This window comes from Myotis davidii, unplaced genomic scaffold (genome assembly GCF_000327345.1).
Source record: "Myotis davidii unplaced genomic scaffold, ASM32734v1 scaffold235, whole genome shotgun sequence".
NCBI lineage: Eukaryota > Metazoa > Chordata > Mammalia > Chiroptera > Vespertilionidae > Myotis > Myotis davidii.
Window position 1 is genome coordinate 2,478,649 of NW_006287462.1, and position 13,294 is coordinate 2,491,942.

Genomic DNA, 13,294 nt, shown 5'->3' on the forward strand with positions numbered 1-13,294 from the left:
CCCTGAGCGCGCCGCCGCACAGGTAGGCGCCTTCTCCGGCCGCGTCCGAGCCACGCGGCTGGTTCCTCCCGGGGCATCCCGGCCGCACCCCACCCCCGGCCCCAGAGCTCTCGGGCCCGCGGAGGAGCCGGATTCGGGCAGCCCAGGGGCGATTCTGCGGCGCAGGAAACCCGGGGGCTCTCGGGGGAGGAAGTTCATTGCCACCTCCTTGCCTGCTCTTTGGACCAAAGCGAAACCTTTTAGTTCTTAAGAACCGAGGAGCTCGGAGAGCCTCCCTCCTTCTGCCCTCCCCACTCCTGCTCTAAGGTCCTCGCATCTCCCTCCTTCCCCTCCCGCCAAATATCTCTATGGCTACTGTGTTTGTAAGGCGACCAGATTGGGGGATGGTCGGTTGGAGTAATCCCATGCCACCCTTTAAAAGTTCAGGGTACTTCGCAGTAGTAACTTTGGCAGCTGCCCCAGTGCGCTCGACATTTCTTTCTTTGGGCACATCCTGTACCCGTCATTTCGAAACCCTGCTTAATTGTTTCTTGCAGTTTCCTGATTGGTCTGTAATTATGGGACCCCCTTCAAACTTCGGGACACGTTGTTTTTACTTTAAAAAAAAAGAGGAGTCGTTTTCTTTGGAATCCACCTAGAGGCGGCTTTCCCCGTTGTAAGTTCATTGATGATAGCTTATTCTCTGCAAGTCGCTTAGAAAGGGAAAAGAAAAATTGAAAGTGATAACTGTTCCACTAAACAGTTTTTAGAGTGCCCTACATTAATGGACAGGTATTCACTTCACATAGATCTCATTCCTCCTTTTGGATCATTTAATTGATTAATATAATCAGAAAGAGCATTTTAAAATGACCTGGTTTATACCGGTCACACCCAAGCAACTCAGCTACCTTTACAAGCCCAAACTTCTAAACTTTTTGCACTGGACGTAAGCTGAGCTGCAGCGGCCTTGATGAAAAGCCCCTTTTTAGGAAAGCAGAAATTCATTCTCTTCCCCAGATTCCAGATGGGGTGGGTTGGAGTTGGAGAATGGCCACCTGTGGGTGCTGTTGTGTGTTGAGAGCCTGCTCTGGGTGGGAGGGGTTGGGTGGAAGAATGAATGGCGCTGTCTCAGGAGGCTGGGAATCCTCCTTACAGAACTCTTGATGCTTCTGAACAATTCCTGCTCTCTTTCTCCCTTGGGTTAGGGAGCCCTGGAGCAGGTGGGTCCTGGAGTTGAGCTGGCTTCTCTTGTGGGGGAGGAGCTCCTCCCTGGGAACCTTGAAGACATTCGGGAATAAGGACATTGTATGAAAAAGTTTGTCAACAGAAAAGGGTTGACAACTATTGTTAACAGGTGTTTTGCATCTGTTGGGAATGGAATGCCATCACAGTCTCAAATCTATTTTTTTTCTAATCAAGTTATAGGGAAATAAGACTCTCAAAAGTGCTTTCTCACAAGATTTATCTATAAGTAACTGACAAAACGAGCTACTGGATAGTGAGCATAGCTGTGAGTTAAAGGATGAAAGGTTGAGGGGGCATTTTCTTTTTTTAAAAAAAGTTTTTTTATTGATTTTTTTTTTGTGTGCCCTGACTGGGAATTGAACTGGCAACCCTTCTGTGCACCATATGACACCCAGCCAATCAGGTGATAATGAAAATAAATGCCTTTATGTGGATTTGTCTAGCTGTTTGCGAACCAGTAAAATAGGAGGAAAATTCATTGATTTTATAAATTATTAATTAAAAAAGTAAAGTTTTGCAAGTAGGACTGTGACATAGTCGACCATTATCTTTCCCACAGAGCACTCTGGGGATTTCCCCTTTCACTATGATAACGTTTCTGGTTGGGTGCCGTCAGGCCAGTGCTGCCCTTTATCCCATTATGACCTGTTTGTCACAGTGCCAGGGGAGGAGGAGAAAGAAGGGCAACTCTGAAGAAACATAGCTTGCCCCTTCTCCCTTGTTACCCAGCTATTGACAATCTCGGTCTCCTAATTCCCTAGAAAACAGCCTTTGCCTGGCCAGCGGAGCTCAGTGATTGAGCTTTGACTAATGAACCAGGAGGTCAGGGTACATGCCTGGGTTGCGGGCTTGATCCCCAGTGGAGGGCGGGGGTGCAAGAGGCAGCCGATCAATGATTGTCTTTCATCATTGATGTCCCCCCTCCCCCGCCACCTCTCTCTTTCTTCCTCTCTGAAATCAATAAAAGGATGTATTAAAAACAAAACAAAAAACAGCCTTTATCAGAAGGGCTGCAGTGGCAATCAGATGTACCCCCAAGGGGAGCCAGGTACGGGAGTCAGTTCCTTTCATGCCAGATCCTCTTGGATGTACCGCTGGGAAACAGCCAGGAGTGCTGTCCTAAGCAGCATGGAGCTTCCCTAGTTCCCATTCACACCTGCATCTCCAGTCATTATGGTGCCTGGAGTAGGGCTGCATGCTTGAGAGGGTTTTGTTTTTGAATATGTTTTAATTTTATGTCACAAAATGACAACTCCCTCAAACAGATTTTACTCCCTTCATAGCATTTCTCTGAAGGTCCCTAGTTTCCACTCCTCAGATTCCTCAGACCACCTAACATGTGTATCAGCCCACTGGAGGGCTTCTGTCTGTTGTGTGTGGGTGCCTTGGCATAATTTGCTTTGCCCTTTTCCTTACCTTCTCAAGTGTAATGGCTGTGTGAGTTCCAGAATGTGATATGTTTCTCAGGCCTTCTCTTTTCTTGATTATTAAAAGCTGGAGAAGCAGAATTTGTTCATTAAAAATGACCGTGAGTGCACTGAGCAGAGTGTTGGTGATGGCAAAGGGTTACCTTACAATTGCCTTTGCTGACTTTTATCTTCATTTCTTCCTTCCCAGCTCCACGCACAGATAAAAATATTTTAAAACCAGATTCTTCACAAAAGACAGGAACGTTTCCATTTTCAAGGTTTTTGACATTTTCAAGCCAAGATTTCCATTGGATGGATTCTTAGATTTAAGGGCAGTGTGTCCGTTTTCAGGTTTCAAATGTTCAGCAAAAGATTAGTCATATTTGGGCCACGCAAAGCAGTCTCCGCACGGAGGCCTCAGTGAAGCTGTGCAGAATGCAGGGAGCGTGCTCAGCACCAGCCAACAGGCAGGCATTTAGGCTTGAGTGCACCTGTTTCCTTGTGAAACCAGCAGCTCTTTTTCTCTTAAAAAAAGAATATACATATCTGCCAATACATTATGTATGATCAGTGATCCTACACTGCCAAAATAGGTAAGCACTATGGGTTCATCGTCAAACTTAATTCATCTATGTGACATTCTTAGAACAGTGCCTGGTACATGGTAATACTCAAATATTACTGATTGCTATTATTTAATTGTTTATTTTATACCAGAGGCCTGGTGCACAAAAATTTGTGCACTCAGGGGGTCCCTCAGCTCAGCCTGTGCTCTCTCGCAGTCTGGGACCCCTCAGGGGATGTCCACCTGCTGGCTTAGCCCCCCTCCCCGGGTGATCGGGCCTAAGCTGGCAGTCAGAAATCCCTCTGGCAGCCTGAGAGCCTTTGGGGGATGTCCACTTGCCAGGGGGGAGCAGGCCTAAGCTGCAGTTGGACATCCTTAGCGCTGCTGAGGCAGCGGGAGAGGCTCCTGCCACCACCGCTGTGCTAGCAGCCATCAGCCTGGCTTGTGGCTGAGCAGAGCTCCCCCTGTGGGAACACACTGACCACCAGGGGGCAGCTCCTGCATTGAGTGTCTGCCCCCTGGTGGTCAGTGTGTGTCATAGTGACTAGTCATTCCCAGTTGTTCTGCTGTTAGGGTCAATTTGCTTATTACCCTTTTATTATATAGGATTTTAGAGTATAACTTTGACATTAGATTTAGATTACTGAGGTCAAGAAAGATTTGGGTAGAAAAAAAACCCAGCTAATCCAGTAGAAAGAGGAATTTTAGAGTTATTCCCATCTAGAGATATTCTTATATCTCAAAGAATAGAAATTTGGGCATAAGACAGGTCTGGATTCAAATCCTGCCCTCACCATTTACTAGTACAAGCCAGGGGACCCTTAGGTAAAATGGGGGTGATAAAACATGCTTCTCAGAGTTGTAAGACTACATATAGTATATGTAATATCCAAAAAGAGGCAATTAATCAATCTAGCAAAGTAGTTAAGCCCAAGTACAAACTCTGCCGAAGGCCCTGGGTTCAAAACCTGGTTGGCCACTTGCTACTAGTATGACTATGAGCAAGTGACTTCAGTTCTCTGTGCAGCAATTTCCTTCTCATTTTTCTTCTTTAAATTGGAGCTGATAATGATACTATTTCATAGTAGTCCTTATTCCAATGTGGTAATAATAATCTTTATTGTCCAAGGTGGTTGTGAAAGCTAAATTGGATAATAGACACAAAAGTGCTATTATGTGTTAACAATTATTACCAATAGAGGAATGGATAAAGATGTGCTACATATATACAATGGACTATTACTCAGCCATTAAAGATGAAATCTAGCCAGTTGTGACAACATGGGTGGACCTAGAGGGTATTATGCTAAGTGAAATATAGACAAAGACAAATACTATATGATTTCACTTATATGTGGAATCTAAAAATGAACAAACAAAACAGAAACAAACTCATAAATACGGAGAACATTTTTAAAATATATTTTTATTGATTTCAGAGAGGAAGGGAAAGGGAGAGAGAGATAGAACATCAATGATGAGAGAGAATCATTGATCGTCTGCCTTCTGCATGCCTCCTACTGGGGATCAAGCCCGAAACCCGAGTATGTGCCCTTGACTGTGGGGAAGTATGGGACTTCGTTGGAAAGTCTGTAAGGAGAATTTTCTAAAGGTTGGAGGCCTCTGGGAGACCTTGCTGAAGGCAGCAGATTTTGCCTTGACTTTTCCAAACAAGTATGAGTCCTTGAGTGTTTTATTAGAATTTTAATGTTTAGATTTCAAAATGTCCTTGTTTGAAAGACATTACAGATGCAGGTGTCTTCTCCAGGATGCTTACCCTGTTGATTGTATTTAGAAGTTAATTTTAGTTCAAGCTGTTGTTACAATAAAAGCCTAACGAGGCAGGCAATCGAGGCTTTTTTGGTTTCTTGTGCCAACCAGTCCCTTAGCCTCTTTTTCACAGAAATCTGTGTCAAAGTAACCATTCATTCGTCATTCAGGGTCTGCCAGTCAGCCCCAGCACTTGATCGGAATTGAACCCAGGACCCTTCAGTCTGCAGGCCGACGCTCTATCCACTGAGCCAAACTGGCTTGGGCTGGAGAACATTTTAACAGTTGCCAGAAGAGAAGGGGGTTGGGGAATACGTTAAAAAAGTGAAGGCATTAAAAAGTACAAATTGGTGGTTCAGAATAGTCATGGGGATGTAAAGTAAGCATAGGGAATATAGTCAGTAATGTAATAACTTATTGGGATGATCACTTTGTAAGTGTATACATGCTTGATCACTATGTTGAACACCTGAAACTAATATAATATTGTATGTCAACTGTAACTGAAAAATTAAAAATAATTAATACTAAAAAAATATACAGGGTGTCCCCCCAAAAATATATATATGTATATATATGTGTGTATACACACACACACACACACACACACACACACACATATATGTATATACACACTTTGAATAATTAATTTCAATGGGTTAAATATGAAAAGAAAGAAACATCAGTTGAACTATCAGCTGTTCAAGTGTGCATACATTTTTTGGGGGACAGCCTGTATATTACTATTCCTTTTAGGAGAATAAATAACTTAAAGCAGCTATGCCAGGAGGGAGGGTTATACATAATCCCAACTAGGACCCCACCCACCACCACCCACCACCCCTTTATCCTGTGCAATACAGTAGAAGAGAATACAAGAAGTGAAAGTGTAAGGACTAGCCTTAAATTGGCTCTGTTTTACATAAGAAGGAAATAAATAAAACATCATTTCTTATGTGTCAAATTAGGCTCCCACTGGTGCGGGAGCATTCTTTTTTTAAAAAATTTTTTATTGTTGGTATTATTACAGATGTCCTTCTTTTTACCCCTCACCGTCCCCTTCCACTCAGGCCTTCACCACCCTACTGCCTACTGTCTGTGTCCATAGGTAATGCATATATGCAATAAAATCTTTGTTTAATCTCTTCCCACCCCATGACCCCTCTTCTGTCTGAGAATCATCAGTCTGTTCCATTTCCATTCCTCTGATTCTATTTTATTCTGTCCATTAGATTTCTTATTTGTTTATTTTGATTTTTAGATTTAATTGTGGATAGGTATGCATTTGTTGCCATTTTGGTGTTCATATTTTTTATCTTTTCCTTCTTCTTCCTCTTTTTAAAGAATACCCTTCAACATTTCATATAATACTGGCTTGGTGGTGATGAATTCCTTTAGCTTTTTCTTGTCGGTGAAGCTCTTTATTATTCTTTATTTCAGTCAGTGTATGCTTAATTTCTGACTTGCCCTTTTCCATTTTTTTTTTGGATGTTTCTAGAAGATTCTTGAGTAACCTTGTACCCTTCGTTTTGAACTCTATATCCAATAGTTTGTTTTCTTCCATTTCTTTCATTTGTGACATGTTTCTTTGTCTCTGCATTTTGGCTGCTTCCCTGTATTTGTTTCTATGTATTGGGTAGAGCTGCTATGTCTTCTTGAGTTGGTAGAGTGGCCTTGTGTAGAAGGTGTCTTATAGGGCCCAGTGGTTCAGCCTTACCAGTCACCTGAGCTGGGAACTCTAGGTGCATTCCTTTGTGGTGGGCTGTGAGCACAGTCTTGTAGTTGAGACTTGATTGCTGTTGGTGTCACTGGGAGGAATTGACCTCCAAGCTAATTGACTGTGAGGACCAGATTCGATTACAGTGGGAGAGCTGTTTGCTGTGTAGGAGACACCTTATGGGGCAGGACTTGCTTCAGTGGGGCTTTGGTGCTCACTGAGTCTGCCTCTTGAGTGTTGCTTATGGATGTGAAGAGTTGTAATCTGGCATGGTCTGACACTGACCACTGGGTACTCTCTTGGGTCTCCAGGGAGGTGCAAAGTCAGCCACTGCCTGGGGGCCATCCAGCAGGAGCTACAGAGAGATCTGAAGATTCCTCCTCTTTGTATCCAGTTTGGAAGTGCCCAGATGAGGCCCAGCTATGAAGCAAGGCAGGCTGGTGCTGATGCCAGGTCTTGGGCCTTTTATTGATAGGTTTGTGGCTCCCTCACCCCGCTCGAGCGTGGTCTCGGAACGAATTAAACTCGTAAGTCAAGGCCCCACTGTATTGGGTTTGGAAGTGCCCAGATGAGTCCCAGCTATGAAGCAAGGCAGGCTGGTGCTGGTGCCAGGTCTTGGCCCTTTTATAGATAGGTTTGGGGCTCCCTGACCCAGCTGCAGCTTGTTTGATTTTAGCCTGAGCAAAGACAGACCATTTATATGCAAAGCAGATCCAAGCAGCTTGGGTGGGATTGTAAATTGGATGAGGTGCACTCTTAGGGAATCACAAGGGCGGAGCAAACAGAAGTGGCTGTCAGTCAGCCCTGCAACCAGAGGTCCCAGCATAGGAACAATGATCTCTGCCAGCACCTCCATCTGGGAGAAAGCCGTCCCAATATGAGCTCCTGCCCCGATGCCAGACAATCCAGTTCCTCTTCTTATGTGTCTGTGTCCCCCCCCCCGGGCCTCAAAATATCTCTGTGGTGCTGGAACTCAGAGCAAGCAGGACCTTGTAAGTTCAGTTCATGGTGCCGGCCTTTTAGGAGGAACAGCTGGGTCTCCAGCAGCCTCTGTGTCACTAAGCTCCAATGCACACTGGTTTTTACAGCCTGTAGTTTTAATGCCCATAGGGACTTCTTTCCCCAGCTCTGGGACCCTGGGCTGGGGGGCTGGTGTGGGGCTGGGACCCCTTGCTCCTTCAGGTGGCCTCTCCCAATTAAAAAAGCAGCACACGTGGGTGCGAGGCACGTTCGGTGCCTCCTACCAGTCTGTGTGCTTTCTTCTTTACTTCTCTAGTTGTAGGAATTCCAGTCAGCTAGCTTTCCAGTGGTTCTGGGTAATGGTTGTTCTGTATTTTAGTTGTAATTTTGATGTGGTTGTGGGAGGCGGCTACCTACGCTGCCATCTTTAGACAGTCATGGAACATTCTTGATGTTGGAAAGATTGGAAGCCCTGGCTCCAGGAGCTCTGTATGATGGTGAAATAGACAACTGCTCCAAAGGGACCCGAGGGTGATTCTGGGGTGAGCAACACACTGCTCTGATTGGTGGCGTGCTATGTAAAAATGGACAGATAGTTTAGCCAAGCCAGTGGTTTTAGAATAGACTGTTCAGGTGGCAGAATAATTCTGTTCAGCCATGTGACCAACCGCTCTGTCTGGGTTAAACAACTGAAAAATTAACCACTGATTTGCCAGGAGCAGGGGCGGGGCGGGGGTGGGGGGGGGAGAATGAGTGGCCATCTGGGGACCCCCTCCCTAGCCTGGAGCTAGAAGCTTCCAACACACCTCCCTTTATTCTTTCTTCCCCTCCTCCCAGCAGTTCCGAGGAGGTGAGGGCGAAACCTGCAGAGGCAGCAGCATCCTCAGCCACTGGAAAGTCCCCATCCTACTCCCGGTGGTTTGCTGGCAAGGAGTGGGTGGGGGGCTGGGAAGAGAGGGGGATCCCAATAGCCTCCCTAGCCTGGAGCTAGAAGCTTCCAACACACCTCCCTTTATTCTTTCTTCCCCTCCTCCCAGCAGTTCCGAGGAGGTGAGGGCGAAACCTGCAGAGGCAGCAGCATCCTCAGCCACTGGAAAGTCCCCATCCTACTCCCGGTGGTTTGCTGGCAAGGAGTGGGTGGGGGGCTGGGAAGAGAGGGGGATCCCAATAGCGGCTTTCTCCTAACCCCCACCGTCACTTCTCTGGCTTCCTGATCAGTCAACCCCATCTTTCCTTCATGTACCTCCTCCACATTTATGTTCTTGACAGGAAGATGGGAGTAGCTTCCCATCCCACACGATGCTGAGGACATTTGGTATCAAACGTTATGAAATTAATTCACCAGATTTTAGAGATAGAAGAAAACTTGGAGATGATCCTGTTCCATTATCTTCTTGTGTTGGGCCAGCATGGCCATGGGTGAGCCTGAACTCAGGCCCCTGTTCCTCATACTCAGTCCCACGGGGCGCCATGTGCCGCGCCAGCATGGCTTGGGGTGAACCTGAGAGAGGGCAGTGAAGGATTTAGAAAAGACAGACAAGAGAAGAAAGCTGGTGGTCTAGGTGAGACACTGCTCTCTCTGATGGAGAGACAGTGCCATCGCCTGAAAGCTGAGTCTTTATTTTATAGCCAGATTCCACGAGGCAAAGTAAGGGCGCGTTTCATTGTTCTCATGGGTTTCAAATCTACTCAGTTACATACACTGGATCAAACTTTGTTTACTTGCTGCACCTCCCACAGCCCATCTCACTTAGCCATGTGGGACCACAGGTTTGGACCACAAGGTCAAGCTTACAACGTTAGCCTTTGGCTATAATTGTGTTGGGACTTACACGTGGCTTTACCATGAGAGGGTCGTGCCCTTTCATTAGTCCCAGGCTTGAACCTGTCCAAACGCTGTAGCTGCTCTCCACACTTACAAGAATAAACTTGAACTTTGGAGACGTTAAGTAACTTGCTTTCTTAACTGCACACTTGAAATTGTTTTCTTGGGGACACTGAGGTTCTTTGCAGCACTTGGAAGGGAGTCAGGGACTTGGATTGTCCTAATTCTGGCACCAAAGTTGGACAAGCCACTTATTCTCCAGAACACAGTTTCCTCATTTCAGATATGAGGGGGATTTCTGAATGGCTTAAAAGGACCTTTCTAGCTTTAAAATGGTGTGATTCTAAGTGCAGGCTTCCTGAAATATGTTTAGCAGGATCCACCAACAAGATTATTGAAGTTGTCTTAATGAAAGCATCTCTGTGTTCTGGATAGCTACCATGTTTATGGACTGTGGTAGGTAGGAGTTGCGTAGAATACAGACGGTCTCTGTAAATGATGGGGCGTGTACACACAGGAATATAACGAGCTCACTAGGATAGCAGATAATACTGAGGGTATGAGGCACAAGAGGCCTCTTGGAATAGGTGGAACCTGAGGCTTAAAGGTCAGAGGTTGTGTGCAAATGATGTGGATTGAGATGGTTTAAAAAAATAATCTAATGGTTTGTTAGTATTTTTTGAATAGTTAATCTGTTTCATGGAACTTTTTATTGAAAAGTAAAACAAACAGTTATCTAGTGTGTTACCATGAATCTTATATCAGCAAAATCTGACTTGCTTATAAATAATTATGACTGTGTGTGAGATAGAACTTATTTGATAGTTTGTAAACAGTATTAAGGCCCAGTATACTTTTTACAGAGATACTAGGAATGTGCCCCAGCTGGTTAAAAAGTGAAGACTTTAGGCCAGAGTGGGGGACCTTTTTTCTGCCAAAGGTCATCTGGATATTTATAACATCATTCGAGGGCCATACAAAATTATCTTAAAAATTAGCCTGCTGTATTTGGTCAAACATTTAACTAACTCACCCCTAAGGTCTTGGCAGGGCCAGAGCAAATGATTTTGCACCCCTGCTTAGGCCATCAAATACTAGTAGTTTTGTCAATGAAATGGCAGAACTGATTAATGACTAATTATTTACCAAATGACTTAAATTACTAAATTCTGTACTTTTTTTTCATTAAGTACAGAAAACTAAACAAGAAAACTAAAAGTAATTCTGAGATGCTGTTGCCATCATATTAATAACTGCTTCAGTTACGATGATTGACAGTACTAGAATTGACAAATTCTAGTACTTCTTTAATCATGTCTTGGGATTAGCAGTTGTCAGCAGTTGAACTTGAAACAGATTCAGTTACGGGAGTGGACACTGACCCAGACATTTAATGCTACTTTCACCTGTAGGTTAGAGAGAGGAAAAAAGGCACGAGAGACCATTATTTATGGGGTCATGTGAACTTCAAGTCTGTCCTCATCATTAAGAGAAGCTATAGTTTAAAGTGAAAGAGACAGGAAATACACTTTCATGAAATGTGCTGTTGCTCTTTGCCTCAGACCCAGGAGTCTCATGTCTCCTACCAGGAGGCTAACTGTGGCAGGCTCACTGTTAAAATCTCAGAGCCTTTACAGTTTGTGGCAGGAGTTGTGTCCCCGGGAGGGAGGGACGGTATGCACTATGGCACAGCGGCATGAGAAATCACATCTCCTGTGGGGAACCATAACTAGTTCTCTATCTTCAGACCCAAAAGGTGCATGAAGGAGGGTGCTTGAGGGGAGCATATATAGTTGGGCCATATTCCAAAGAGACCTTATATACCATGTAGAAGACTTCAGATGTTATGGGGCAATTATTAAGAAATTATTAGCAGAGGAGTGACATGATCAATTTTGTGTGTTTGTTAAATTACTCTAGGAAATATGTGACGGAGGGATTGAAGGTTGGGGCTCTTTTACTCCAGTTGAGAAAAGATAAGACATATTTAAATATGTCTTAGACATAGTGGTAAGATGAAGAAGGAATCTGAATGATTCATCTTAGTTTATAACAGCATACCATAGACTGGGTGGTTTATAAACAACAGAAATTTATTTCTCACAGTTCTGGAGGCTGGGAAGTGCAAGATCAAGGTGCAGGAAGATTCGTGTCAGGTAATGGCCCACTTCCTGGTTCATGCCATCTTTTTCTGCACCCTCACTTGGTGGAAGGGACAAAAGAGCTGTCTGGGTCTCTGTTATAAGGGCACTAATTCCATTCATGAGAGTTCTGCCCTCATGATCTAATCACTCCAGAAAGGCCCAACCTCCTAAAATCAGCACATTGAAAATTAGGATTTCAACATATGAGTTTGGGGAGAGGGGATACAAATGACTCCTTGGCTGTGGCTTAGCCAATAACATAAACATTGACGCTGGTCACAGAGATATAACTTATAGGAAGGAAGAGAAGTTTTGGGAAGCGGAAAGGGGAGAGGTGAGACTGAGTTCGTTTTAAAATAACTAAGTTGAGACTGAGGTGCCTACAGGCTACCCAGATAGAACTATTTAATGGCTTGTACGGATCTGGAATTCTTTGAGGTTCAATGGGAGATGAACACTGGGAATCCCCAGGGTGTTGTGGTAGATGCCTTTTTGTGCAGCACTCAAGAGGAGGGGTTGAGAGTGAGGTGTGGACTCTCACGTCACCTGTGACAAATGACTCAAGCTCTCTAGGCCTCAGTTTCCTAGGCCGTAAAAAGTGGCAAGAATAGTAGTCTCTCACTGAGGTGAAGGGTGTTATGAAGATGAAATAACACATGCAGAGTGCCGGTACTTAATAAAAGTAAGTTGTTAGCAGCAGCTGCAGGATTATTGGAATGTGGTTGTTGACACCAAGATATTAGGTATCAACAGCCAAGAGCATGCAGGTAGAATGAGGGGAACCGAGAAAGAAAGTCATCACAGAATCTGAAAAGAAGCACTTTTCAGAGGTTAAGATAGAGAACCACAAGTCTTAAGCAGGAAGGGGAGTGGTCAGCATTGAGAAATTCATCAGATAGGACAAGACAGTTGAGAACTGAAAAGTCCCCTTTGGATTTCACAACCAGAGCATGTGGGTGAACTTACCAGGAGCAATGTGCTTCTAGTCACAGTCCAGATATTGTGGATGGACAGTGGGCAGTGGAGACCTTGTAGATTTTATCTTGAAGAAATTTGTGTAGACAAGTAAGAGTTGTGGCTGGGGGAGGTTTGAGGTCAAGGGGAAATATCTTTATTTTTAGGATGGAAGAGTCTTCATTCACTACTTTAAAATATTTATTGAACCTATTCTGAGTCAGGCGCTATGCCAGGCACCAGGGATAGAATGGTGAATCAGATAGACGTGACCCCTGTCTTTATCGAGTTCCTCCACAGCATGTGTATACACGCTCAGGAAATACATGGGAGAATGACTAGCCAGGGGCAAATGAGTAGAGAATAGGGCTTCAGGTGCTGTAGACCAATCAGCTCTGAACAGAAGGGTTTCATCATCCAATGGAACAAGCAGATGTTAGGATGTATCAGATATGGTTGCTGAAAATCACCCATATGGAAGTTGAAGGTTTGAGTCTGGTAGAAGCCACATCCTCTACTGATAAGGACGGGAATGGGATGATGGCTTACGTGAATGAAACAAAACGATATTTATGACAGTGTTTGGAACATAATGGGCACCAAGTACCTGTTAATAGAATTTGAGTTTGTGATTCAAAATCTCTGAAGCATGCCAGGGAGAGACTTTTAAACTTCAAGTGGTATCATAAGCAATAGATAAGGTGTTAAAACCGGTCTGGTTCA

At 44.4% G+C, this 13,294-nt stretch overlaps 1 protein-coding gene across 1 annotated transcript in view; it reads left to right on the forward strand.

Annotated features, from left to right (window-relative positions):
- Nucleotides 1-13,294, forward strand: part of TBC1D1 (TBC1 domain family member 1) — a 205,435-nt gene continuing 192,141 nt past the window's right edge. The window contains exon 1 of the mRNA XM_006759336.2: nucleotides 1-22. The gene's annotated coding sequence lies outside the window, so the exon portion shown is untranslated. The remainder of the gene's footprint in view (nucleotides 23-13,294) is intronic.